Source organism: Chlamydotis macqueenii, chromosome 11 (genome assembly GCF_036417535.1).
Source record: "Chlamydotis macqueenii isolate bChlMac1 chromosome 11, bChlMac1.mat, whole genome shotgun sequence".
In the NCBI taxonomy this organism is placed as follows: Eukaryota; Metazoa; Chordata; class Aves; order Otidiformes; family Otididae; genus Chlamydotis; species Chlamydotis macqueenii.
The window spans coordinates 14,313,056-14,340,602 of NC_141566.1; the positions used below are offsets into that span (position 1 = coordinate 14,313,056).

General features: G+C 47.7%; 1 protein-coding gene across 1 annotated transcript in view; it reads right to left on the minus strand.

Annotated features, from left to right (window-relative positions):
• Nucleotides 1-24,991, minus strand: part of MBNL3 (muscleblind like splicing regulator 3) — a 98,393-nt gene extending 73,402 nt beyond the window's left edge. The window contains exon 1 of the mRNA XM_086756406.1: nucleotides 24,976-24,991. The gene's annotated coding sequence lies outside the window, so the exon portion shown is untranslated. The remainder of the gene's footprint in view (nucleotides 1-24,975) is intronic.
• Between the last annotated feature and the right edge of the window lie 2,556 nt (nucleotides 24,992-27,547).

Below are 27,547 nucleotides of genomic sequence, written 5' to 3' on the forward strand. Positions count from 1 at the left end.
CAGTGGTTTGAATTCTTTCTCAGCTGGAAGAATTCACAGAAAATAAAAATAGTTTTTCTTTTAACATTCTTTGTACTGAGCGCTTGGGTAAGCCATAAGTAACTTGGCAGCAAACCAGTTTGGTACAAACACAGAACACCAGAACACAATGCAATCATCACAAAGCCACTGCTCTGGGCCAGACAGTAATTTTCCCCTCCGCAGAGGGCAGGCCTCCAAAGTCTTTATGCTACTACATTCAAGTCCATTTGAATTACACAATGTGTTAAAAATGAGGACTCATGCACGATAACAAAAACATCTATAATTTCTGGGCTATGCAGAAGGGCATACCATGCACAAAGGTACTAAAGAAATATTTGTAAAACGATTGAAGACTCAGAAGAAGAGAAGCCTTGACTTATTCCTCAGCTCAGACCTCTAACACCATACTCAGGTTGCAAATCAAATACATGACGACAGAAGGAAACAGAAAGAGCAGTAACAAAAGCATCCAATGTGTTTAGGATTATTTCTTTCAGGATTAAAAAAAGAAAAACAGAACATGAAGGAAATCAGGAAAAGCAAACACAGTGACAACTGAGAGTGTACTTTCCACTTCCATACGCCACTGAAAATCCAGAGCAGCCTAGTCCCAAACCCTAAAGGCATTTTCTTCACACTGGTAGTCACCGCAGGTCACCACTTCGATAAGAAAAAAGCTCTCGTCTCTAAGTGTCAGAGTGGGACCCTGGAGACAGGGGCTCTAACCCATTGCAGCCACGGGTGCCACAAGTGGTGCATCACTTCATCCCTCTGCAAACAAGGTCTGTTACTTTCCTTTCTTGTTGTCAGATAAAGCACAGGAACAGCAATCAGGCATTAAAAAACTACTGTGGTAAAGGCTATATAAGCACTAGATGAATAGATCTGTCTCAGACCCCACAGTCTGAGTGGGATACAGTATGAAATGGGATACAGGAGGGGGAGCAGAAAGCATGCGCGCACACACACATCCATATATCTGCCCCATTAATCCAGCAGGCTGCAACAGGATGAAAGGCATGTGCAACAACTCTAATCTTGCTTGCCCAGGAATAAGCACCCTCCCAGCGTGGAAGGGAAGCAATGCTGCGGTACATGCAGGGGAACAGCCAAGCCAAGAGGCACCTGGAAGGTCTAAGTGCTAGTTGGCAGCATACTTTGGCACCAAGTGCCACCTGCTCAGCTAGTGGCCAAGGGCTGTCTGCCTGGTGACCCTGTGGGACACAGAGGGCTTAGGAATGTATTTGGAGAGGAGCCAAGACAGCTAAGCCCTGCAAAAACGCAAGGGGAAGCCAAAGCCCTCAAGGCACTTCCCAAGCCATTCACAGTTCGTGTGTTGGCCTCTCCTGCCTTCCACACACCCCAAAATCTGTTATTTATTGCTCTTCATCTTACTGCCATGAGTGAATCAACGTTTCAGAAACTGAACAGCCTCTGTTCTCCCCGAGATGCCCAAGTCATGGACACAAACTAAAGTCTTCAGATCTTCAATTCTCTCCTTACCTTCCTGAATCTGTAACATGACAGCCTCCAGCTTCTCTCCCCTGTAGAAGTCTTAGTGACTTGAATTACTTTCAGTTTCCCATTTAACACCCATGACATGCTTTTCTTCCAGAAAGCATCTGACTCAGCATGAAACTATCAAAACCAGGAGCCTGAGAAGGTGGGCTCTAGCTAGCCAGGTCAGATATACAGATGCACAGTGCCTTCCACATGCCCTGTCTTTCCTGCCACCACCCTGCAGCCCCCAGCCACTCTTGGCCAGCAACATGTAAACATACAAGCACCCACCCCTGCTTGGTTGGTCTGTCTGAGCTGACTTCTAAAGCAGCAGGCAAAAACCAAGTAAGTATACATTCCCCTAAATCTTGAGTGTGCACTCTGAACCATCACCAGTGCACTTATTTCCCCCTCAAGAGAAGGAAGCTTGGGTGATAACAGAGAGAAGAGAAGATATATGGCAAGTGGACTCTTTGTTTTAATTGGCTGCTGTTAAGAACATTAGAAGGATGTTTGAAGGAGAATGATTACAGGCAGAGTGCAGAGGAGGTAATCAAAGGTGTCCGACAAACTGAATTTATGATGTGGCTTAGCAATCCATCACCTGGCTACCATTCCTACGTACATGCACACACGTAAGCCTCAAAATATATTTAGCTCAGGGGAGTCTGGAAAAAAGCAACTGTTCTTGCAACCCCAGCTAACTGCACTTTGCTCCTTATAACATTACAGAAGCAGTTTATTTCAAATCGAGGAGGGAAATCATTTCAGATATAAAGGACAAATTGTTTTAAATTCTTCTAAGTGTGAAGATAATTTTGTTTACTAAATGCATATGAGGGAACATATGCATACAGCACAAACTCAGCAGTGGAAATTTGGCTCCCTGCAATTCCCTGTGATATAGATGCATTTTTTCCAGAGGAAGTCCAATGGTCTTGTTTGTTTTCACCACTAATAGAAGAGTTCAATTAAATTTTCTATTGAGAAAGTCTAATGAGGTCAGAAAAACAGAACAGAGTAACTAGGAAGGAATGTCCTTGCATCTTATTTTTAGAATAAGGATAAAGGTGGGGCCTTGCAAGAGGCAGGGGATGGGCCTGTTTTGGCACACATGGCCAGGCTGGAACGCTTGGTCCTCTGAGGTTGAGGGGGTTTTGAGCTTATTTTGCAACAGCAAATCCCTTGCCAAAATCAGCAACAAGAGAGTGGAAGGGTCTGGCTGGGAGAAGAGCAGAGCAATGCCCAGGGAGGCTCAGACAGCCCTGGGGACCAAACGCAGCTGGCTCCCAGTCACACTCCCCACCTCAACCTGTTTTCCTTTCTTTGCTGGGAAGATGAATGCCTTCAGCAGCTCTGCTGAACTGGAGATCTCTCTACTTCTGCACATTAAAGGGAATCCAAGTTACAACAGAGTAAGCATTGTGGAGGGAATCAAGAGCAAGAACAGCCCAATGCAGCAGCATGGGGGCACACGGTGCTGCAAAGGGAGCAGCCAGCAGTATGACAGGGACCAGGATTTACTCTGTCGTTAAGGCTGGATGTCAAAACTAAGTGAGATACCCCCGGGGAGAGAAGAGATGGGTCAGAGTAAGGCTGTGAAAATGAAAAGGAAGGAACAAAGCTAAATAAAAAAAAACCAAGGCGGAGCAGGAAGTGGCTTGACTGGGATAAACAGGTAAGGACGAAAAAGGGTGCATTCAAAAGCAAGCAGGCCGTGGTCTGTTTCCTGGCACCAGCTAATCTGATTGGCACGGAGATACAAGAAACAGAGGCTTAAATAGCTCATGGGAGCAGATCTTCAGCTGGGGAGAGCCATCATCATTCAGCAATTAACCCTCTCCCAAGCTCTGCCCCTAAAGCCGAAGTGCAGAGCTGACCAAGCCGAGCACAGCCAGCACAGAACAAAGGAGAACAAGATGAAGTGTCTTTGTAAGGGTTAACAGGCAGCAGAGAACAAGCTGTTCCATGCATTCAGGTCAGGAAAAACAGGACTGGGACTTGACACACACATCGTGCACACGTTGCTCTGCCAGGATCACCAGAGCTCAAGCAGAGGAGCAGCCAACTCTGCCCGCTAGGAATGAGACTGCAAGGAGCTTCACCTTAAAATCTGGAAAGACAGAGTTAACCCAGGAGAGTCTCTGGTTGGGGTACAGTTTAGGGAGCATTAAGGCATCCAAGAACACTAGAGGCTAGCATCTCTGCTCTGCTCCTTGATATTCTCTCTAGGAAAGGAGTAAGGGAAGGCTAAGTGGAGGGAAATTGTGCAGGACAAGGTGCAAAGTACCCTTTCACCTCTCCTGTGCTGCCCAGAGCTAGTTCTCCTACTTCTGATGAAGGTGTAGGTGGAAATAATCCAGCAGACTTGAACCAGAATGACAGGAATGGTTCAGGGAGGGCAAGAAAATGCTCCCTGACAGGCAGTCATGGGAGGCTCGACTTGCCCTCCAGCAAGAAAGTCGTCGATGTTTCAGAGTGCTATGTTGAGTACTTCCTCTGCTCCTGTCTGCAGGATGGCGTGAGCAGAGTACAAGTCCCCCAAGCAGTGAGCGAGGGAGGGTGGAGGAACAACCCTCCTTCCACCCTAAGCCCAGCTGGAGACAAAGAGCTGGAAGCACCCACAAATGCCCAAGAGTAACAGCAAGGCAAACATGCAAGATCTGCCACCCCAATGCTCTCCAGCCTCCCACCATTTCTAACTCTAAGGACTTCCTGAGCCTGCTCACTATTCCTCAACCAACTCCTCACTTAGTACTTGCCCAGCCTCCCCAGCACTTATGCAAGCTTCATGTGCCCACAATACCCTCTGGCGAGGACATCCGCAGCTTCACCATGCCTCAGTGAAGGAGGAAGATCTCCTTTGGAGACCCTGGCCCACAATCACGGCCTTATCTCCCTGCCTTCCCCATGGTTGGTTTTATGATATGCTGCAGACTGAGGATCAGTCTCTTCCCAGAGACACATCCTTTTACAGACTCCTAATATCAAAAATGAAGTTAAAAATCTACGTACAGCAGTTTTCAAAGCTTACTTTCCTCTTGGATAAAGGGGAGGGTCAGAGTGACACAGAGTAATCACGGGATGCAATGCCACAATTTCTAACACTTTCTGAGAGCTCAATACCGCAACTCTAATTTGCAACCCCAGACTTGGGAGCAAGCTTGCAGTTAAAAAAATTAACAGTGACCTGGAATACAAGTGCTACAATTTAACTAACCTGCATTCAGGCTTTGTTAATAAAGAAGCTTTTCTGTAGGCTACGGCACAAAGGCACTTTTCCAAAGATCAGTTTACCTCTGCCCATCTATGCCACGGTGGAAAAGTTTAGAGACCTCTATACAAAAGCTTGAAGAGAGTGCTCCTCTGCAGACACTTCTCTGCCCACTCTTCATCCTCTGCTCTGCTAGGAGCTGAGTAAGCTTGAGCTTGGCTCAATCCATGGGTAAGGCAGGGCTTGCAATTAAGCAGTAATGATCACAATCACAAGGCATTTTCAAGGGACTGATGACCAACTGGGTGGGGTTACATTACAATCCATTAACCTAATCAGCAGTTAAACCTCCGGATCTGCACACCAGAGGCTGCCACTGAGATTATAAAACAAAACGAGAACATAGTCTTAAAACATGCGACTTTCAAGGCTCTGGAGAGCCTTACAGCTACGTCTTCACAGATAATCACATCACAAGTACAGGACAAGGTTAGCAAATAAGTGCCCAGAGCTAACGAGCCAGTTTATTCATCTTATCTAGCAGAGAAGTGTGTTTTTTCCCCTCCATTCCATGGCAATGTTACCTTGAGAGGTGCAGTGCCTGCAGTAAATACCTGGTTTGTCCCATATTCTGAATTATTCCTTTAGGGATGAGAGCAAAGATAAATATTCGAGGAATGGGTGGTTCCTACAGCCTCCTGCACAGCTCGCAGCATGAGAAAATTAAGCTGACTGCAACAGCAAAGCCTGAACTGCCCCCCAAAGCAGAACTCATTTGGTATCATTACTCGTAGGTCAGTTAAACCAGGGAGCTGCTACTCTGGAGCCTTCTCTGCTTATTTCTCTATAGATAGTAGGGCAAAGGAAAAACACAAATTTCAAAGAAATGTTCTAGAAATGCCACATGCCCTAAGACATCCCATATATCCCACTGGCAGTAACACTGAGCCTAACTTTACCCCTCTCCTTAATTGCTACTTACCTCTTAACAAAACATCGATTGCATAGCTTTGCTGTTATTGACTAGCTGGGACACTACTGAAACATGGTGGCAGTTGGTAATTAATATTTTTAATTCTTGGGGAGTCTTTTGTATGGCAGTACTTCCTGCTGGGGTGGGTTTTAACATGCTGTCCTCACTCTTCTGGAAGGCTGACTCTCCAACAAGAGGGCTTCCACCTGCACGTGGATGGACCAAGGTCTCAGAAGTGTTATCAGAATACAAGGGACCTATCAGGACAAAATGGTCTCATCTCCACCCAGGCAGATGTTCAGAACTGCAGCAAGGATTTTGCTGTTTTCCCCATCACTCTCCTCTTTTTGTGGTTTCAGCTGCTAGTTCAGTAAATCCCCCATGCTCCACACCATTTCTGCCCATCCGTGGGCTCTGCCTGCAGACAGGAGGGCTCTTTTTGTCTGGATCTTTGTTCTTCCAACATCATCTAAATATCACTCCCTTAACACCTGATTTAGTATTTCAACCCCTTTAATTACACACAGTGGAGATTTTATCGGAAATCTGATTATTGTTTGAAAGTCTGAGCATTTCATCCCAGCCTCAGAATTGATCTATTGACTGCTTTTAAATCTCCCATTTTAATTTAACATTTAACACTTTATACCCACATTAATTACCTTTCCCATGATCAATATCAACAAACACTGTCTCTGGCCCTCTCCTGATAGAGAGACCTTGCTCTGCCAAAACCCTCAAGATAGCTTTGCTCTTGAACACAGGCATTTACAGGGCTGATCTCTCCAGTGGCAGAGGAAGAAAGAGAAAAACCCATGAAAAACAGTAGTATTGAGTAAGTAGAAAGGTTTAGTAAGCAACACCACCGGCAGAGATGCGCAGACACAAATCTGTCCCCGGCAGTGACACAGGGACTGGCCTGGCCCCAGGACGTGGGCAGCAGAGACCCCAGCCAGCTCGCTATCCATCTGTCCCACCCCCGCCTCAGCTGGAGGGGGACCAGACTCTGACACAGGGGGCCAATGTGTACAGGCTCCATCACAACTCCTGCCCATGCTGAGCAGCGGGTGAGCTGGGCTTGGCCTGTCCAAAAGCTGCGTACAAGCACTGGGGCACAGGGAAGTACCGATGGGTCTATCAGGGAAAGCCAAACTTTACCAGCTCAGTATCTCCTGGCATTTAACACAGACTGTGCTTGTACCAGCCTGCAGGTCTACATCCGTCTGCTTCCCTCACTGCAGCACAATATGGAGAGCAAAGCACACCCTGCAGAACTTCTCTGGTCCCTGAGTGGAGCAGATCTCTTGTTACCAGACACAAACTGCACAGACTAATTAAGGAAGACACTCATCACACTGCCTTTATATCCAGCCACTGCCAGCTCTCAAAGGCAGCTGCTATAAGGCACTGGAAGGGTCCAGCTTCACCAGGAGGACAGTACCAGATTTCCTTCTCCAAGCCATGGGAAGCAGAACTGGAAGTGCTTGAGGAGGGTCAGGTGCTCCTCTTACTCTGTCTGCAATGCATTTGTGTTTCCGTGTTGCAACTGGAGAGGGAAGAAATTAGCGTCCCCAGTGCCACAGAAAACAGAAGTATTTGTCCCAGAATAATTTATCTAGTATATTAAGCACAAGTCATTCTTACGCAAAGGCTGCCCTGTACAGCTGGCAAGGTCAGGAAGACCTTGCTTTATTTGCTGCATAAGGGCGCCTGCGCAAGTTTTACCTTGTACATATTTTTTCCATGCATTCTCCTGTCTTAGATTTCCCTGCTGCTAGTGCCTATGCATCTTGCTGCCTGTTCAGCAGGTCATGCTACCTTCTCCGGCTGTTGATAATGACTACCCAATATCCAATCCTCCACAACAGTCAAAATTCCAGCAAACAGATTCTTCACAGTATGTTTAATTCAAAAGACACCAAGGACCAATATTGAATAACAATTTCCAAGGAAAACATGCTCCACAGCTTTTGCTAACAACATCAATATGTTTCTATTTTCAAGGGGTCTTGACCTGCTATCCACTCACACAGCCATCACTGTTCACATTCTAGTATCTACATACAGATGATTTTTTTGTGCGAGGATTGCACTCAACCAAATGGCACTGCCTGCACACACAAGCTCTGGATTACAATACCAGCGAGTGTAGATTTCAGGAAGCAGCCAAGTACTGAACAGCCTGGATCTAAATAGATGTCAGGGTCTGAAAATAAGGCTGTATGCTTTTTAAAATGCAGATACATTCTTACAGACTACAGCCAACGGTTATACCTAGACTAAGAACTGTCCTTCTCCTCAGTTTACTAAATCCAATGACATTGCAGGGACAACAGCCAAATTTAGGTATTTGCACAAGGAAGAAAAATCGTATTTTGAAATTGTACAACATCATGATACTGCAAAGGATTCAAATGTCAAGAAACTTTAATCCAAGCAGTCCCTTTGCAGACAAATTGAGTTAAGTGTCCTACCTGAGGGCAGTGGCCAAGCAGGAAGCCTTCACAATCGCCTGCCCTGCTCAGGAAGCATGCTGCCCTGCTCCAGCCTCTAAACTCAAATCAGTGGGAGATGGCAAGTAAAAATGTCCAACACCTCCCCTGATCTGCCAGGAGCAACGCAGCAGAGTCCCCTAGTGAGAGCAGCTCTTCTTTCTTGCTGGTTTATTTCAAGCTACACCTCACCACACCTGATCTAAAACAGCAGCATGCAGCAGAGCTCTTGCTTATCAGTGTCTGATGCAAACAAGCTGCCAGCCAGCAAGCAGATCTGGTCTGGTGGGAACAGCAACAGGACTCCAGATGAGGGCTCACACATCCCTCTTCCAGTCCACAAACAAAGTCGTTTTGGCCATTTCACTTTGCCTCTCTGATATTGCTTAAACCCTGTTCACAAGTTACAGTTAATAACACTAATGTCACATAATCCTGAGTATTTGCCCTGAGGGCCACAAGCTCCTCAGGATAGAAGCCCTCTCCTCCTTTATTCTGCAGCAGACTCTGACCTTGGTAAGATCCCACAGCCGTTGAGGTAACACAAACCATCATTCAAGCTTAAAACACATACAGGTGCCAGAAGTCTCTCAACTGGAGACTGGCAGCATTACAATGGGGCTGCGCAGAGGGGTTAAGAAGCGCTGCTGAAAAGGGATGCAAACAAAGACTTCAGGCTCTGAGCAAGCACACTCTGCCATACATGCAGCTCAAAAGGTCAGCATCACTTGTGAGCAAGAACTGTCTGGCTGAACGTACTGTCTTTGTTAACCGAGAACGGCTACATGATGGAGTGGGCTAATTAACTGCATTTTACTTTGGGGGACCCAGGCTTAAATCCTGGCTCTTGTCACAGCTGAAAATGAATTTAGGGGCTACAATGACAGCCAAGATAATTTATTTTCTACAAAATCATCAAATAATTGCCAGTCTCCTGACAGAGGCCCAGAACTCTATGCAAGTGCAGTAGTGCTTATGCTGTTATTTCCCCAAGTATAAAAGTTATTAATGATTGATGTGAGCGGTCATCACAGCTATCCATGCTGCTGAGCTGGACCAAGCACCTGAATGTGAAGAATCTCATCATGCAACATGGTGCGTGCCTCATGATGCAGCGCTGTGCAGGCTGCAGGTCCTACAGGGAGGGAAGCCACACCTGGCAGGATTTAAAATTAAATTTTCATAGATTCATATATCCCTTAAATTTAGAGGGCCAAAGCGCAGCCCTGGCGTAACTCTAGTTACTACCCTGGAAAACCACCGCGTCTGGTTGTGGTCCAAGGAAGCTGAGGGTGATGTCTCCACTTCCTCATGGCTGAAGGCTGCTCAGCAGACTGTAGGGAAGCAAGTACTTTCCCCATAAAGTAAATCTTTCCAAGGAAGTTTTTATTTTAGAAACTAAACCTCCTGCTTCAGGGAGAAGCCAAGCACCCTTTTCCTTTCAGATTTTTACCACAGAAGTTTTCATCTAATCAAATGAGCCATTTTTCCACTGAAAGGAATCGTCATGGAAAAACCAGAACCGCAGATCAGCCCCTGAAGTTCTTCAAGCAAGAAGTACGGATAAATAGTATTTCTGGCGCTGGCAGTGGCATGCTCCTTCATACTACTCTTTGCAGTGTCACCTCACGCTTCTGTGCCTCAGGTCACACATCCCGAATGACAGGGATTCTCGGTGTCAAAGGACATCCACGAGCAACATGCTCAATGTGTAAGTTAAGCAGCAGCTACTGACTATGAACCACAGTTTTGGACAAATATGCTGCTCTACTAAAGCACAGGGGTTATTGCTTCTTAAGTGCCATCATATTCCTCTTTCCTGCTCCCTCAACAAAGAGAATCTCCAACATCCTCAGCTGCCAGCACAACTGAGGGTGGGCAGGAAGACGCAACAGAAGTCAAAAGGAGCACAGAAATGTTTTCTGAAGCAGCCTCCAGCACATAATGCTCAGCAACACAGCATGGCTCAGCAATACAGCACCTTTCATCTGCACCAAGCGAGAGATCCAGACACTTAACCCTCTAACACAACAAAGTGAAGGGTGGGTGTTGTCTTCATGGTAGGGTTTTACAGCAAGCCAAAGGCTTCCCTTGAACAGCAAAAAAGAAAGCTTAAGTCAGACTTCTATCCAAAAAGTCAGAGTTGGGGGGAAGGGATCGGTCAGAAGATGTCCATGAACTGGGGAAGAAGGGAACAGCAGCCACAGTGCCCTAGGGGCTGATGAAAAACTTAGGGACCAGGTTCCCCAAGCAGGGTGAGATTCCCAAGGCCAAACCAAATTCTGCAACTAAGGGCCACACGTCTCCCCTCACTATTATCTTTAAATCCTCTTTACTCCATGGAGCTATTCTCCACCCTCCTTCCCTTTTAATCAGGCCTGACCTACAGTTGTCAGCTTCATTTCGGCTAAGTCAACACAACTGCCACATCTAGGATGCTGCTACAGGAAAAACCTTACTTACACTCTTGGCTGGATTCCAGAGTCTACTTCTTGGTCTAGATCTGACCTCCTTACTCTTCTGCAAGCTTAATCCTTTACCTTAAGGGCACAGCAAACACACAGGGACTCCAATGTGGTCCTGTCTACACTCCATCTCCCCTTCAGCCTGCAAAGCCAGGAGACACTTTTGATCATGCTGCACAAACACTAATGGTTATTGACAGGAGGCTCCCTCAGAACCACATGTTCTTCAAAAACACACATACTTTCAAGAGCCAAAAAGCAAATGTGAAACATGCTTTATGTTCTGCAAGGTAAACCCCTACTCTAGAGCTCACTCAACAGGACATGAACCTTTCGATCAACAGTCCCCAAAGTTTCCTCAGAAGAGGGCCTCACCTCGCACTGAAACCATAGCCATGTTGATACATCCAGCTTCATCTAAAGGTTAGAATAGAACAGAAGAGTTTGGGTTGCAAGGGACCTTAAAAATAATCTAGTTCCAACCCCCCTACCTTGGGGAGGGACACCATTAGGTTGCTCTACACACCATCCAACCTGGCCTTCAGCATTTAATGATCCTTCAGCAGAAACACAAGACGTCAATACAAGACACTAACTGAAGACAAAGGACCTCAACCAGCTACCACATGACCCTGCAACAGAACCTCACCAGGCACAACTCAGCCCCTTACTGTAACAGTACAGTCCAAGCAAGAGCTAGCTTATGGCTCTTCCAATATGTCACACCTGGCCCATTCCTTGGTGTCCCCACCCCATATGGCCAACACGCACGAGTCACAGGCTGGAGGTGGATGGACAACAGCTTGTCCTTTCCTGCCCAAACACATAATATAAACAGAGTATCAAGACTGAGCAGGATCTGGTTCATGCACTCCACCTCGTGACCCAAAAACCTTGCCCTTGGTCACACATCAACAGCAGCAGTGGAAATATCAACCTGTGAATGAGATATTAGCAACTAATCTGTTATGAGCTTATTCCAAGAAGGCAGCTAGCTGTGGATTCAACCTTCAGGCAAAAACACAGGTGTTTCTTGGCTCTCAAAGGCATTTGCATGGTGTTTACGTGTTTGTGGGGGATGTTCAAAACCCCAATTATCTGCATCTGACACGATGTTGAACCAATACCCTTCTCATTCACAGCAGCTCTAAAAACAAAACTCCATCGAGGCTAGGAGGAGCCTCCGGATCAAATTCTGAGCTCTGAAACAGTCCTTGAATGTGTGCTGCAAGAAATCCTCCACACAGATGCACCTTTCATATCATGGGAGGAGGAGGGGAGGGAGAGGAAAAGAGATTAAAAACAAGATAAAAGCCAGATCCTCAGGTAACAGAAAAATCAGAGATACTCCCTCAGTTTATACTACCACAGAGTTGAGCCAAAGGTGCTTTTAAAGTCCTTTTATGAAATATTTTAATTTGCCTTTCTATCTGCTATGAGGGCAAGCTAGGCAGTGCTTTTCAGAGCAATTATTTATTCAGTTTTACAGCAACTAACTTGAATTTCCAGACTTCTTCAAAAGAAAAACTGAAACATTTATTTTCAAAAGGCAAAGAGCATTAGGCTTCTTCCCCTTATGTTTTTCCTTCTCTTTTTTTTCCTTCACCTCTCAGCTGAAATATCCCTACTTCTCATCTAATAAATAATGTATCTTTCCACCAAAAAAAATGCTCTTCCCTGCACCTCCATGCCAAGAATGTGTTGGCAATTTTTTCCAGTTTTTTTTTACTGAAGCCACCCAAAGTAGAATAAATTCTCCTTTTTTTTTTTAAAAGATTGATTTTTCAGTTTAGCCATCTGCTTGGAAAAAAAAAAAAAAAGCCAAAAAAACCCCTAGCAGCTAGCCTTACATCCCTGGCTGCAATCTTACAACCTGGAATAAACACAACACAAAGCTGAAAGCACAGGATTACCACTGGCTTGGCATTAGTGGGGCACCCATATGAAAAACATCAGCAGTCAAAAGCAAGTTGCAGGGTAGTGAAAGTAGCCACACTGTTGCATGATCCGCCTCAATGTTACTTTCCAGATTAAAGAACAGAAAGTAGCAGCACAAAGCCTAAATTAAACACAACTAAAGCTCTAATCCAAATCCATCAAATTAAGAACCAGTTCCAGAAAGCAAGGACTCACCGGGATGTGCTTCTGGCACCCCAAGGAGGTGTCCTGGGGATGGGGAGCACAGGTAGCACCCACCTATCTTCACTGAGTCGCCTACTACGTGCCTGCTGCAGGGAAAGTGATGTCACACACAGTGGGTCTGGCTTAAGGCAAGGTTTAAGGCCCTTAAAACTACATTTCATCACGAGTAAGCTCTAATTCTGGGAGGTGGAGGGCAGATGTACATTTTCTTGTGTGGAGATGCCCTCTACTCAACCCAGCCTAAGACCTTCACTTATGCGAGGCTGTGATTAGGGGATTCAGGTCATGAGCAAGCAGATCTCACGCTTTAATTCTCTCTCTCTCTTGTTTCGGTTGCCTGAATCTCCAGGATGAGCAACGTTACATTCTTGCAGAAACCGAAGCAAACTTATGTGTACCATCTCTCTCACCCAGAACAGGAAGACGCACAAAGTCAATCGTGATAACCGCCCACCTGAAGGTGTTGGAGGCTGCTGCTGTGCCTTGCTGCTCACTCCCCACAGTAAAGGCTCGAACAATCCAGCTAATGTTACTGCATCAAGTACATCAATATTGTTGCATTTGTAGCTCCCTTCTGGTACACCCTCTAGAAAAATACACATCCAGAAATACAGCAGCCTGCACCCCCTCTCGCTCTCTTAGCTAGCAGGTTTCCTCCCGAGGTCACTCTGCTGAGAATAACTTTGGGAACGTACAGGTTTAAGACCATCCTAAAAACACCCACACACCTGATACAAGACTGCAGCCCCAGCTCCACCCTCCTGTAAGCATCACGCGGGATTAGACCTTTGCTAAGTGATCTGGGACTGCAGTAACATGCTCCCAGCACTGCTATTTATTTGTGGCAGCTTTCACTACCTGCAGATGCTGTCCAAAAATACAGAAGAACAATCTGTCCTCTTGAGAGCTCATGGTCTAAAGGCAGAGGTCAGGAGAAACACTCTACTCTTATTAATGCAGTTCTATGGAGAGGAGAAAAGGAAAAAAAAAAAAGTCAAGCTGTATGCTTCTCAGAAGCAGATTATGGCTAATAATTCAAAGATTACTGACATTAACTGAATTTAAATTCATTCTTCTATCATTCAGAATATTAAGTTTTTTACCTTCCTCTCAGTATCACTCCCATTTGTAGTCAGCTTCACTTTCTGCCGATCACAAAGATGTATATTTGGACTATAATCACCATAATGGACTTCTACTTGGCAGTTTTGTTGTACTAGGCATCTTAAAAAAAAGAAACCAAGCATTTGTAGTGTCAACTTAACAAGCATCCTATCTTCCTCCCTCTGCCTTTTTTTTCTTTCTTTTAGGTAATTGCAGCATAACTCTACAAACAAGTTCTGCAGTCCTAATGGCTTTTTTGCCTATAAATAGACAAGGGGAAAGTCTCACCAGCAGTGTTAATCCTGCAGAAGGAGGAGTGCTGCTCAGCCCAGGGGTCTGTCACAGAGAGGGAGCGGGTAGCACTCACCGGCCAGGCCATGCCACAGCATCAGTGCACATCGCAGGCAAAGGGGACCAGCAAAAAGTATCTGTCACTGGTGACCAAAATTCGATTTTAAATTCGGGTTGCTCCTCACAAATGTTCAGACTCAATCTGAAGACAGTGCTCTGCATTACCCCTCTAGGAATTAAATGTTTTTAAAGCCAGCACCAGCAAACTGAAGACAGAGCACAGTAACAGGAGCAAAGTCAGTCACAGATCTACTCAGGAGGAAAAACTCCTTTTGAAACTTAAAAGTTCAAATTCAGTCGTAGGATCCCCCTCCCTACTCTACTGACAAACAAGTATCTAAGGATGCTTAAAAGAAAGCCATCAGTCAAGCAAATCACCAGCCACGCGTTTGCTGCTGAACATCCTGAAGGCTCCTCCCAAAAGCTTCTCAGACACATTTGCATCTACCTACATTTTACTGGAAGAAAGGGGGCTCCAGTAAACAAACTGCCAATTCCTGCCTGTCAGCCCTAAATCTGGACTGCTTGGCTGGGCTGTGGCTGCAGCCCTGAACTCCAGCCTTCCTCGATTGTTCTCCTGGTCCCCACATGGGGAAGGCAAGCCAACACATCCCCAAGCACACACAGCAGGAATCAGCAGGCAGTTATTTGAAATGTCGTTTGCAGTAAACTACCATAGCACAGGATCAGTCCATCTCAACTGTCCAGTCCTTCTGTTTCAAAAAGAGAGTTACTGCTGGTGAAAAGCACCGCCTTAGCTCACAGCCTTACACAATGGCTGTATTACGCACTACTCTTAGTAATCAGTACATAACTATAATAGTTAGCATTTTATTGAATTAAAAAAAAAAAAACATATGACACCTTGCAAACAGCCACGGCTGACCAGCTCAGCCCCGCCCATTCATGCAGACACTCTCCTGCAGGTCTGGGCATCCTCCAGCTCCGATTTCACCACTATTTCCAGCTGACCCAAGCACAGGCTGCATCAGCCAATGCAGCTCTGCCCTCCACGGGGCTCAGGCCTCCTTCCTGCCCTCTCCCTTGGCCAGGACCAAGCACCCCTCATGAGACCGAGCAGAAGGCAGAGGAATGAGGACAGCAGCAAGGAGGAAAGAGAGTGCACCTTTCAGTGCCAAAACCCATTTGAAGGGCAGGAAACAGCAGGCTCAGCTCCTCATGGCACCCATGGAGGCCAAGGGCACTTTGTACAGCCTGAGGGCTTGAGCAGCCAATGGCTCTGCCTCAACAATGTCCCTCTCTCAAGAGGCTTCCACAACTTCCCCAAATACCCACGCTCACCACAAGTTTGCTTCTCTCTTTCTGTGCACTGAAAGTCATATAGATTAGAAACACATGGGAGGAACTGGGTGCAGACCCTATGACTGGGACGAGCTGGGTGCAGACCCTATGACAGGGATGAACTCCACAGCACTGTGCAACCAAACGCTCTTCCCATCCAGAAATCACCAGATACTGCATCCCCCAGGTTGGCTGAGCAGGTGGAGATGCTCAAAGACCTGGGGGAGATATTGTTGCTCATGCAAGCCAGCATGCAAAATGGTGTAATCACCCAACTAAGGGCATCTAGGACACACTCTACAGCCAGGCTGAATTTACAAATTCTGGTATCTCTAAAGGAACAAGATGGTGGCACTGAACAGAAAATAAATAAAACTGTTGTTAGACATATCAGAAACTTTCCTGTACCTTCTGAATGGATCTCAGCATATTGTCAAAAGGGTAACTTTCCACCTCACATGGGACGTGGAATGAATTTGCCTTTCGGCAGCAGCATCCTCATTCTAATCTTGGTGTCTAAGCATCAGCTACTGAATGCATCATAGTAAAACACAGGCACCAGAGCTGGAAAGTCCCCAACCCAGCAGGTCTCTCCCTTCAGCAAGGCTGATATAATCTCATGCAGAATCCACTCCACATGCCCTACTCATCTCCTCAGTCTCACAAGAAACATGGATCACAGCTATTTAACCAACTGCTCTGGAGACCCTGAAATTAATAGTGAAAGAGGTCACTCCCGGGTGAGAACCACCCAAGGCAGCTGCCCTGGACAGACTGGTCCAAGGCAGTGCACAGAGCAGCAGGGGAGGAGTGGACACAACCTACCTGCACTTCCAAGCAAGGTGGAGGAAGCTGGTTGTATACAGAAGCTGTGAGGAAGATGTCACCTCTCTGCAGACATGCAGAAGGGAAGGGGCTCGCTGTTCCTCCGGCAGGAGAGCAGCCCATTCTGATTGGCCTCATTTACATCACCTGTAGCATAGCTTCCTCAAGCACCACATGAAAGGTGCTGCTGCATTAGCCTGACCACGCCTGAGCATTTGGTGCACAGCCCACATTAGTTCGTCACCAAGGCTATGCTCAACCAAGGGCACCACGGTTGTTGCACCGAGCATTCCACTGAGTAATTAGTCAAACCAAATTCACGTGCAGTGGACTTGGTCTGAAGAACAAGCTGAGGACCTAGAATGGAGGCGTTCAATTGCAGATCCAGAAGTTAAGGGCAAAGGCAAGGTGGAGATGCCAGTGTCAAAGCCTGGACAGTCTGTCTGAGGGCTTGGAGGCACTTCACAAGATAATTCTGCGCTCTGGCTTGGTCAGATACACCACCAGCATCTGGAGGCTTCAGAGAAAGAAGGATAGATCACCTGTAACCCTACTGATGGCTCCACACTACTGTTTCTTTTTTGTACCTCAAAAACAACTTTACTGAAATGCATCTGAAGAAGCAACACAAGGCCCCTGAGCCAGCACTGCTCATGACCGTTAGGACTGTATTTAAAAGGATCCCATTGATACCTGGTATGGCTATAAAGAGACCTATCCATCCTGGCTTGCTGGCTGCAGGCAGGGTAGGACACCCTACAAATGAGCAGCTTGATTAAGAAGAGTGAACAGCACTAATGAAGAGTTTTGACCAGATTTTGAGGAGAGAAATCCCATGCCCTTTTGCTGCCTAGTCCAGACAGTGAAGGACTCAACCCTCTCTTCTCTATCAGTTTTGTATCTTATGGCCTGTGGTAACACTTTGTGTGCTATGGACTAACGCAGTGCTCTGCAGAACAACTCCCAGGAGCAGCCCAGCAGGCAGCCATGGCTCAGAGCAGGCAGTGTTCTGTTGCAGAAGCTGGTTTTCCTTTACAGGACAGGATTCCCCATCAGCAGGCCAGGGACGTTTGGCAGCTCACCATTCCAGCCTTTAATAACCAGGCTATCAACCCACAGGCATCTGTCCCAGCATCACAGCCCTGCACAGCACCACCGCCTGCAGTCCCAGGACTTTTCACCAAAAGGTCACCAAATGCTTCACAAACATTAATGAATAAAGTCCCAGCATCCCGATTAACTCCAGCAGCATTATCATGACCAGGGAGCACAAAAGCAGGCTGAGGCATCCTCATTTCCCCATGAGCCTGCCAAGGAGCCAGGCATAGCAGTCAGACCTTCCAGCTCCCTCCCTCTGCTCAGCTACCTGCAAGCTATTTCAAAGGCTCTTTCCAAAACAGAAAGAAGGGGGGGGGAAGGGGGGGAAGGGGGGGAAGGGGGGGAAGGGGGGGAAGGGGGGGAAGGGGGGGAAGGGGGGGAAGGGGGGGAAGGGGGGGAAGGGGAAGCAGCCTTCTGTTTTCCTTGAAAAGCAGGTCTATGCAACAAGAAAGGTACTAATAAAGGTTTCACCATCCAAATTAAAAGTCAAAAGCAGCAATAAAGAGTCTCTGAAACATAAAAAACACGTTGTGCGCAGTGTGAAATTTATTGCTGCCTTGCAGAACGCAGCCAAACATCTTAATATGGAAGAACACCGCTACTTTTGACCCAAACAGATTGGGAACAGGAAGTAAAACCAAATTACCCAGCTGCAGCCTCCCTGTGTTACGAGCAGGAGCAGCAGCAGAGATACCAGCATTTCCTGACCATGATCACCCCAGCCATGGCTGCCCAGGTCAGCAAATTGTTTGCCTGGGGACCAATCCCACCTAAACCAGTCAGAGTTTGTTATTAAAGCTCTCACAAGCAAGATCAAGCCTTTATCAAAGAGGAATTAGCTGGGGAGAGCCAGGAAAACTGAGACTGCAGGAATAACTCCAAATGCTGCACCCATTTGCAAACTGCACAGGGCCAGGCTCCCCTGTGAGGGGATTCCCCTTCTTTTGGTGGCTCTCTTGATTTTTCACCAGCCAAATTCCTGACTCAGGACAGTCATATTTCAGGAGTTAATTTTGGTTTTACTGCATCATCACCAAAAAAAACCCCTGAGAAATTAAGTCAAGCCTCAATTGGCTCAAAACATAATTGCATTTCTTTTAAATAATAGCTTTGCATTACTTTGACTTTTGTCAGGTTTGTGGGGTTTTTTTTGAGCTTGTGCATATTACATCCTAATTATATTTTCAAGCTTTCATTTGCAGTTAACAGGAATAATCCAGAAAGAAATACAGATGATCTAATTTTCAAATCATCACTTGAGTAAGGAGCTGGAGCTTTAAAAAAGAAAGTGACAGATAGACCAAGGGGCCTGCAAGAAAAAAAAAAAAACCCACACAAAATTGACAGTCCGACATCTCTTTTGTTAAAACTGGTAGCTCAGTGCTAAAGAGAATGGCTTTAAGACCTTAGCAGAGCAAACACTGAATATCACACATGTAATGCAACAGACAATGCCATTTACACAAATGCTCTACACTAAACAGCAGCTCAGAACCTGATATTTTGATTAAAACTCTGCTTTCAGAAAATTCTGTAAGCAACATTCTTACTAGCTCAAGCAGATTTTTTTTTTTCATGCAAGATTTTTAAAAGATTACATGCCAGGTGTAGAATACTTCATAAAGCAGAGTAAGATTTCTGAATCATGTGAATTTTTTTTTTTTTTAAATACCAACCAGCAAATTACAGCCCTTAGTATAACATTGCCTTCAGAGCAGATTTATACCAGCATTACCGAAAGCAGAATTTCACCCAGCAACACTTCTGGCCAATACAGACACTCGCAGAATCGAGGGAAAAAAGCACATAAATGTGCAAACTCACACATCTTGTGCATTATCATCCAAGACTTCTAAAAGGATAGGTATTTCATGCCACTGTTTTGCAAGAAAGTACCCGGCATGAGCCCATAAGTATGGTCTCCCCCACACAGTGACCTCCAGTCCTGCCTCGTATTCTTTAAATTCATCACCTTCACGCTCCTAAATGATGCGTTGGTGGAGGGGATGCATTGCAAGGAAGGAAATTCTCCCCGCACTCCCTCTGCCTCAGCAACCTCCCAGCAAAAAGACCCAAGTTTATCACGCTAAGGAAAGAACAATAAGCATGAGTCCAAAAGGCAGTCAGAAGTGCCACCAAAAAATCAGAGCTCTTTCTCAAAAAAAAGGCCCTCCCTTAGGAAGCCTGCCAGTCAAACTCGATCACGAGGCTGTTTTCTGAGGGTGAATAGAGTTCTTATTGACACAGCTTATGTCTGCAGCATGCAGCCCTCCGCAAGGCTTTCAAGAGCAGATCGGATTACACAGACACATTCTCTCTGATTTTATGCATTCAGAAGCCCTCAGACATAAAATACCCAGCTCCAAAAGGCCACTGGTTTTTCAGCTTGCTATTGGCCTACATGCTTTTACAAAAAAAAAAAAAAAAAAAAAAGAAAAAAAGCAGGCAAATAAATCTTGGCACCTTAACTTGAGCTCCAAAGGACCTCACCCTTGCTTAGCAGGGCCATATAATTTGGAGGCCAAGCCACGGATTTGCTCCACGTGAGTAATAGGAGACGACTCATTCCCATGGTGGGTACTTAGCATCGGGACAGGAGAAGGGGAAAAAATAAATATCTGCTGACACCATTTAAAATGGAGGAAGATAACATCACTCTGCGTAGACAATCCTTCCTGGAAGAAGGCATGGAAAAAGGGGAGGATACACACCTTTTAAAAGAACAACACGCGCTGCCACAGCTTAGCAGGCAAGAGATGCCCAACTGCAAAAGCATCACAAGCACAAATTCTGGCAAATCATCTATCCAGGAGCAACAATTTGCACACACACAGGAACATACAGAAAAGAAACTAAAAGGATCCATTTATACTGCTTCTATATTTAGGAAGCACAAGGAGGAACTCCAGTTCTGGAGCAGACACACGTAAAAGTCTGGAGTATCTGTGATGCTGCATTAAAGGTGAAGAGGGAATTACAAAATGTCTTGTTATTACAAATGCTCTGGCTTAAAGACTGTGCTTCAGCAAGAGAAACAAGCCTGTGCTTAAACCATGTGACAAATTAGGACCTGAGCATTGTCCTAGAGAAGGATGTATGAGCTGTCCAGAATAAACTGATTAAAAAGAAACTCACAAAACAGTGTAACAAACAAACCAGTGCCTTACAGATGAGTAACTGGTTCCCCATCACCTAAAAGGGAACAACTCCTGCACTGACTCATCCACACTGAATTGAAACTTCTCACTGAAATATTACATATGGCAAGCTTGAGCTTCAGAGCTTTTAAGGGATTGTAAGAGCAAACACACACTGGTGAATAAAGACATCTTCTCCCCCTCTGGTTCCAACTCCCCAACTAAGTGTTTCTGTCATGTTGCAAAAGATTTTTCTCACATTTTTTCTGCTGGGTGGTTGAAGGCTGGACCTGGGTAACCCAAATGTGGGGTGCCATGCCTGTCTGCAGTGGCAGTTCTTCTTTGGATGGACGCTTACACTCTGTTTTCAGAGCACAGTAAGAGAGCCACAGCTCCTACAACTACCTTTGGAAACCAAGATCTAAGCAAACTCCGCTTTTCAGTGCGCAGCCTCCCTCTCAGTGAGCAGCCTCATGTTTCTAGTACTCATTGTAGTTTCCACACGTGACTTCTAGTAAGTTCATGGTCAGAAAAGCCTGCTGCTATGAAGGCTGCTTACTCTTTCCCAACACGTCTGAGTCACGCAATGGTTTGCTCCACCACCAAAGCCAAGCTCTCACCACCAGTACGGCAGGAGTGTCCAGCTGCAGGCATCAGCCACCAAGTCCTGACTGCAAGATTCATCATTCATCACCTGTGCCTGCATTAGCCACAAAGAAAATATTCATTTGCTTTCAGGCTTCTGACTAAGCTGCAGGCACTGGTGACTATGAAAGCCACAGTTTGACTTGTGCATGAAGAGAGATATATTTGCAAGACACTAGCAATGCAGTTTTGCTGTCAGTTTAACTCGGCATAAGCCAGTACTAACAGAAGCAGCAGTCCAGCCTCATCCTGTCCTGCATGTGCACCCCAGGTCCTCGAGCCAACACAACTATTTCCGTGGCCACATGGAGAAGCGAACCAAGGAAGCAGTGATTGCTAAAATGAGCATCGCTTGCTTTCTTGTTATTCTGCAAGGTTATTCTTAATCCACAAGGATGGTGAAGAGAGTAGAGCAAAGGGCTGGAAGCAGGACCACTTTTTCCACAACAGCACCAGCTTCAAAACTGATCTGCAAGCTATATTGCAAAAGGTAAGAAAGCCAACAACCTCCCCTTTGCAGACACAAGTTTTTAAGTCCCACTTTGAGATTCCCTTAAACACGCAGAACAGCTTCTCAAAACCTCACTTCTGCTGGTAGCACAAGTGCAAAACTCAAAGGTCCACGTATTCACGTTGCTAAGAGTGGGCAAGCCCAGGACAAAACTTCTACATCTGTTAAAATCTAAGAATAACACTTAAGCCTCATGCCAGCCTTTCTCCAACAGAGAAGGAGGAGGCAGAGGAGGCCACCATTGCTCATGAACTGGAACCGGGCATGAAAAACATTTGAAAGTCCCCTACGTGGACAAAACACCCCAGCTAGACAACTGCCCATCACCCCTGCTCATCAGTAAGCCCTGTGCAGCACATAGACCAGCACCAGGAGGGAGGAATGGCAGCCCAGATCCACTCCCTCATTCTCCATGGGGACCCTTGACTGCCCCACAGGAGTGGGAAGGATGTGGCACCCTGACTTCTCCTGATCTGGACAGATGCTGCAGGAGGCTGAATGGGACAGAAATCACAGCATCGAGGGGCTAATTTCCTCACTGACCACCAGGTCTGCTTCAGATCTACACCGGTATGTCCCAAACCACCTGGAAGACAACACCAGACCTGCTATGCAGCTGTATACGCGCTGAACCTGGTGCATACATAAAACCCAGCCACTTCTGGGAAGGCTGACTGTGCCCGAGAGCAGACTGCACCTACTCCTGCTGTAGGCACATCCCATAATACCTTGAAGCTTCTGCATAGTCCATTGTCTTTCAAAGAGAAACACTCAAATGCTGAAATAGCTCTCAAACTTTTCTGGGCCATCACTACTTCAAAATTACTTTATTTAAATATGTACCATGTCTATATATATACACACCAAGGGAAATTAGCATCCGTGAGAAGGGCTGGTGCCCACACATTGTAACTCTGCATAGCCTCCCAGGCTTGCCTGTGCACGGCTGTACCGCCACAGCTCCGCACTAGTACAACCCTACAGCAAACCAGAGCAGCTTGAGAGCCCCATGAGGATCCTGTCCCACTGGCAGGAGCGCTGCAAAGACCACAGCCTGTGGGCTCTCCACTAGACCACTTGGTAACACACATCTCACCAAAGGGTGTAGGGAGCAGTGGGGGCAGGGAAGTCTTAAGACCAAACTAACAGAGTCCTTTAAATCCTTTAGTTCTGCACATAGATGAACCACTAAGTCCTTTCTTCAGGAGTCTGTCTATCCCCCCTCACCAGGTCTGAGATGCATGATTTGGACCTTCATTTGTAAATAAAGCTCAAGGGAGCAGGACTGTGCCACCTAAGGCATTTCTCCAAGCTAAAGAGCAGCACCTGTAGTATGTGCAGCCTGCACATACTACCTTAAAAGCAAAATACCCACAAGGAGGACCCACAGGGGGAAAACATCTCTGCAACCCCATGGAAGCCCCTGTACGGAAACTTAAACTCTAACTGCATTACTTCTGCTTCTGCATAATCCCAGAAGAACTAGCTTAATTCAGACTGCTCCAACTCAGACACTGGATAGTTTTAACATGGTAGAGGCTATTACCTCGCTCTAATTACAGGATCACGTTACATGTCCAACAACTGTTGCAATTTACTCCTGCCTGATACACCCCAGCTCAAAATTGCTCATCCCACCTCTCACTCTTGTACTTTTCGGCATCCTTTGAATAAAGGCAGGGCTACCTAGCAACACTTCAGCATCTGACAAAGCTCCCCCAAAGGCAAAATCATTATTTCCTTACAGTAATGAATGCAATGACTTCCACCAGCACAGAACAACTAGTTTTAGGCAAATAGCACAGACACGACACTACTGCTCACACACTTGTCTGTGCAAACGTGTTACAGGATTACCACTAATAACCACCACTGCACAATACCAGGAATTTGCACATCGCTCCCCGCGCCAGGTGTTGACGTCGCACGTAGCCTATCCATGCAAGAAACGAGTTTTCAGAGAAGCAAAAGCTGCAGGATCAGGCCCTCGGAGTTCCACTACCTCAAAAGGCAGGGGACATTCCTTACAGCAGCACACGTCTTGCCTTTCAGCTCAAAAGCACATCCGCGGCTCCCGCTGCCGTGAAAGGGAAAGGTTTTCTCCCTGCAACCGTTTGCCCGCGCCTGAGACGAATGCTAACAGGTCTTTTACTTGCGTCTCGCCTCGCCACCGCCTCATGCTCTACAGGGGAATATTTTGTTCCCTGAGCGGACGAGCTGTCCGGCCATCGCTCCACGATGATTCAGCAAGGGGGTGGCTCCCCGTTGGAAGGCACACCTCCCGCGAACTGTCATACCATGGGGCTGGGTGAACACAGAAGTTGCTGTATCTATCATGGCTGCACTTTTAGAAATGCGTAGACCTGGCCTGGCAGGGTCGAGGGGCCGAGAGTGGGAGGGAGGGGAGTTTCCATCAGCAGGCACATGGAAATAGTTCAAGGAAATATCTCGAGGCTTTTAACTACGGCATAAGTAAATGAGAAGAAAAAAAAAAAAAAAAAAAAAAAAAAAGCCAGACACTTTCAGAGCCAGCATCAACTTCGCCAGGCTGTGTTCTTTGTTTCTAGGCAGACTCCAGTGCGGTGGCAAGAACGAACAAATGCGCATGTCTTCATAAGAGTCAAAAAAAAAAAAAAAAAAAAAAAAAAAAAGAAAAGGAAAAAAAAAATCCCCCCTCCCCTCAGACCCCTCTCTCATCGCCGTAGCGGTAGGAGAGTCCTCCAGATAGTTTGTGCTGCTTTTTCAAAAGTAAAACTCGACTTCCACCCTGCTCGGAGCAGGCATTTCGCTACGCTACGGGGCGTGCACGAGTAAGACAGCGCCTGGAACACTTTCGGTTGCAAAAATTAGTTTTGGTGCGGGGTTTGGTTTTTTGTTTTGGTTTGGTTTTTTTTTGTTTTTTAAGAACATAACGACACCCTAGCAATACACCGCGACGCGCCGGCCACCCCCCGGAGCCGCTCCCGCCGCCGGCAGACAAAGGGGCGATGGGCCGCCGTGGAGCCGCGCTGGCATCCCCGGGCCGGCCCGCTGCCGCTCCCGGGACAACAGCCAGCGGCCGCCGAGCCCCCGCCGCCATAGACATGGTCCCCCCCCCGCCGCGTCCCATCCCCGGACGGCGCCAGGCCCGTCCCCGGGCGCCCCGCGGCTCGGCGGGGGCAGCCGGCCCCCCGCGGCCGGGCCCGGCCTTACCTCAGCGGCGGCGCAAGCAGGCAGCGGGCGGCCGCACCGTGCCACGCGCGGCGGCACGGGGCGAGCCACGGGGGCCGGTTTAGCGCGGGGGCCGGCTGCGCGCCGCCATTTTAACACCTCCTGCCCGCCGCCCGCCCTCCGCCCCCCCCCTTCCCCGCGGCGGGCTGTCACGCGCGGCGTGGAAATGCCACTCAGCGGCGCCCCCCACCCCCGCCCAGCCCTCCGCCCCGCCGCCGCCGTTACATTGACGCAGCAGCTCCTGGTCGCCGGGCCCGCCGCGGCGGAGCTAGCAGGGTAGCAGCAGCAGCCGCCGCCGTCGTGGCCCCTGCGCCGCCTCCCGCCGCCGGGCGCACATGGTACACTCCGGGGCCGCGCCGCGCCCCGCCGGCCGCGCGCGCCGCCTGGCTGCTGCCATGGCAACCGGCCGGCCGCGCCGAGCAGGCCCGGCCCGACCCGGACTCCGCCGGGCCCCGCACACCCGCCGCCGGTGCGGGGAGAGCGGCGGCCCACCCGTGCAGCGGCGCTGCCGGGCCCCGCGGGAGGGGCTCCTGGTCGTTATTGCCCCTCCGGGCTCCCGGACAGCTTTGTCTCCCAGCTGCCGCCCGCGCCGGCGTGACTCGGGCACCGGCCGGCGCACCGGAGGAGAGCCGGGCCCGGCACCCGCACCTCTTTCCGGTCGCAGGACGCCAAGGCCGCCGCTGCACCCCCTCACCGCGTCCCCCCCGTCCCCAAATCCACCACCACCGCCACCTGCTGAGGGGCTGCATCCCCACCATCCCCAAAGCCACCATCACACCTCCCCACTGTCCCCAAAGCCACCATCCCACCTCTACGCCGTGTCCTTTCTGTCCCCAAAGCCACCATCCCACCTCCCCGCTGTGTCCCCTCTGTCCCCAAAGCCACCATCACACTTCCCCACTGTGTCCTCGCTGTCTCCAAAGCCACCATCACATCCCCCCCTGCACCTACCTATATCTCCAAAGTCATCATTGCATCCCCTCGCTGAAGATTTGTATCCTCTCTGTCCCCAAAACAACCACCACATCCCCCCAATCACACCTTATCTGTCCTCAAAGCCACCATCATAACCCCCCGCTGGGTCCCCTCGGTCCCCAAAACTATTGTCACTCCCCCTCCCCACAGAAGGGGTCATGTCCCTGCCAGGCTTGGCCACCCTTACCTGGGTAGTGGCACAGCTCTTCCACACTGCAGTGCTCATTTTCGCTCCTGTTTTGCAACAGAAAATTGTGTACGCCAGGACAGTCGTGAGGGAAAACAGGCGCAATGTGAAGCAGATGAGGGAGTAAATCATAAAGCCGTCGTACATGTTCTGCATACTGCAAACGAGGAGCTAATTTCCTGGCAGCCGTCTTCAGGAGGCTTCAAGTCAGTCTTCGCCAATGTGGCCCTTAAAAACCTCACAGCGTTCAGCTGCAAGCAACCCCACTCATTTCTGACTTTAGCATCTAATTCCCGCAAATAGAGATATTTTAATTACACATTTTGTTAGGGTAAGCTGAAAACAATCAGCAACTACCAGATCGCTGAAGAAAACAAAGTCAATCGTGTATTTCTTTTAAAGATCAGGTTTTTATGGGGTTCAGTGACATTCGCTACATTTTGTCAAGCGTGAGCTCAATCAGAAGCAGAAAGAAGCGGCCGAGGGTCATTTATTGCACACAGAGTGGCCCTCCCTGACAGCAGCACGAATGGAAATGACTGTAATAAAACCACTGGTGCTTGTGGTCTGAGCAGCAAAGCGAGAGCCCTGGTTTCTGCACCCTGCTCTGACAACCGCCTCCCCAGTCGCCAGGAGCAGATCACTTTGCCTCTCTTCCTAGTTACCGCCGCTGATTCATAGCTGAGATCAATTAGTTAATGTTTGCAAAGTCGGTTGAAGATGAAAAAGCATTACATACTGCTAATAAAACTGTAATGATCCCACTGTTAAACATTAAACACACAATGATCTGTAAAAAAAAAAAATCACATTTATGGAAAATTCCTCTTGCTGCAAGGACAAAGGATTAGCTCCTAAAAAAGGAAAGACAAGCTCAAATTTGCATCACAGGATTGTGTCTCGGGGGTTTGGCTGCTGTTTAGGTCTCTGCTACTGATTATCTGTGCGGCCATGGACATGCCACTTGGGCCCACAGTTACTGACCCACCTGAAAGTGGCAACCTAATTCAGAGCTAGCCAAAAATCACCAGATGCTTTTGGAAAATGCTAGTCCTGGCCATTTTGTGCCTCTGCTTCCTGGTCTGCTAAATGGGATGAGAATTGCAGCTGCATAGCCTGATTTTTGCAGGCACGATAACACAGGAGCAAGCAAACCCTGGGAACACGGTCCTTAAAAGCCAGGAGAGCTGTACTGCTCGTGAGACACTTGCATCACACTGCAGTGTGAGCAATAAAAGAGGGCATGTGGGACTTGCCAGGAGGTTTTTCTTGGCAATGAGTCTCGCTTTAGATGTAAAACCAGTAGCTGTGCCACTGGTAGGGCTCCGGGTCGCCATACGTAGAGCAACGCATGTCTGATGCTCTGACCTAGGGGCAAGAAGGAGGAGAGGA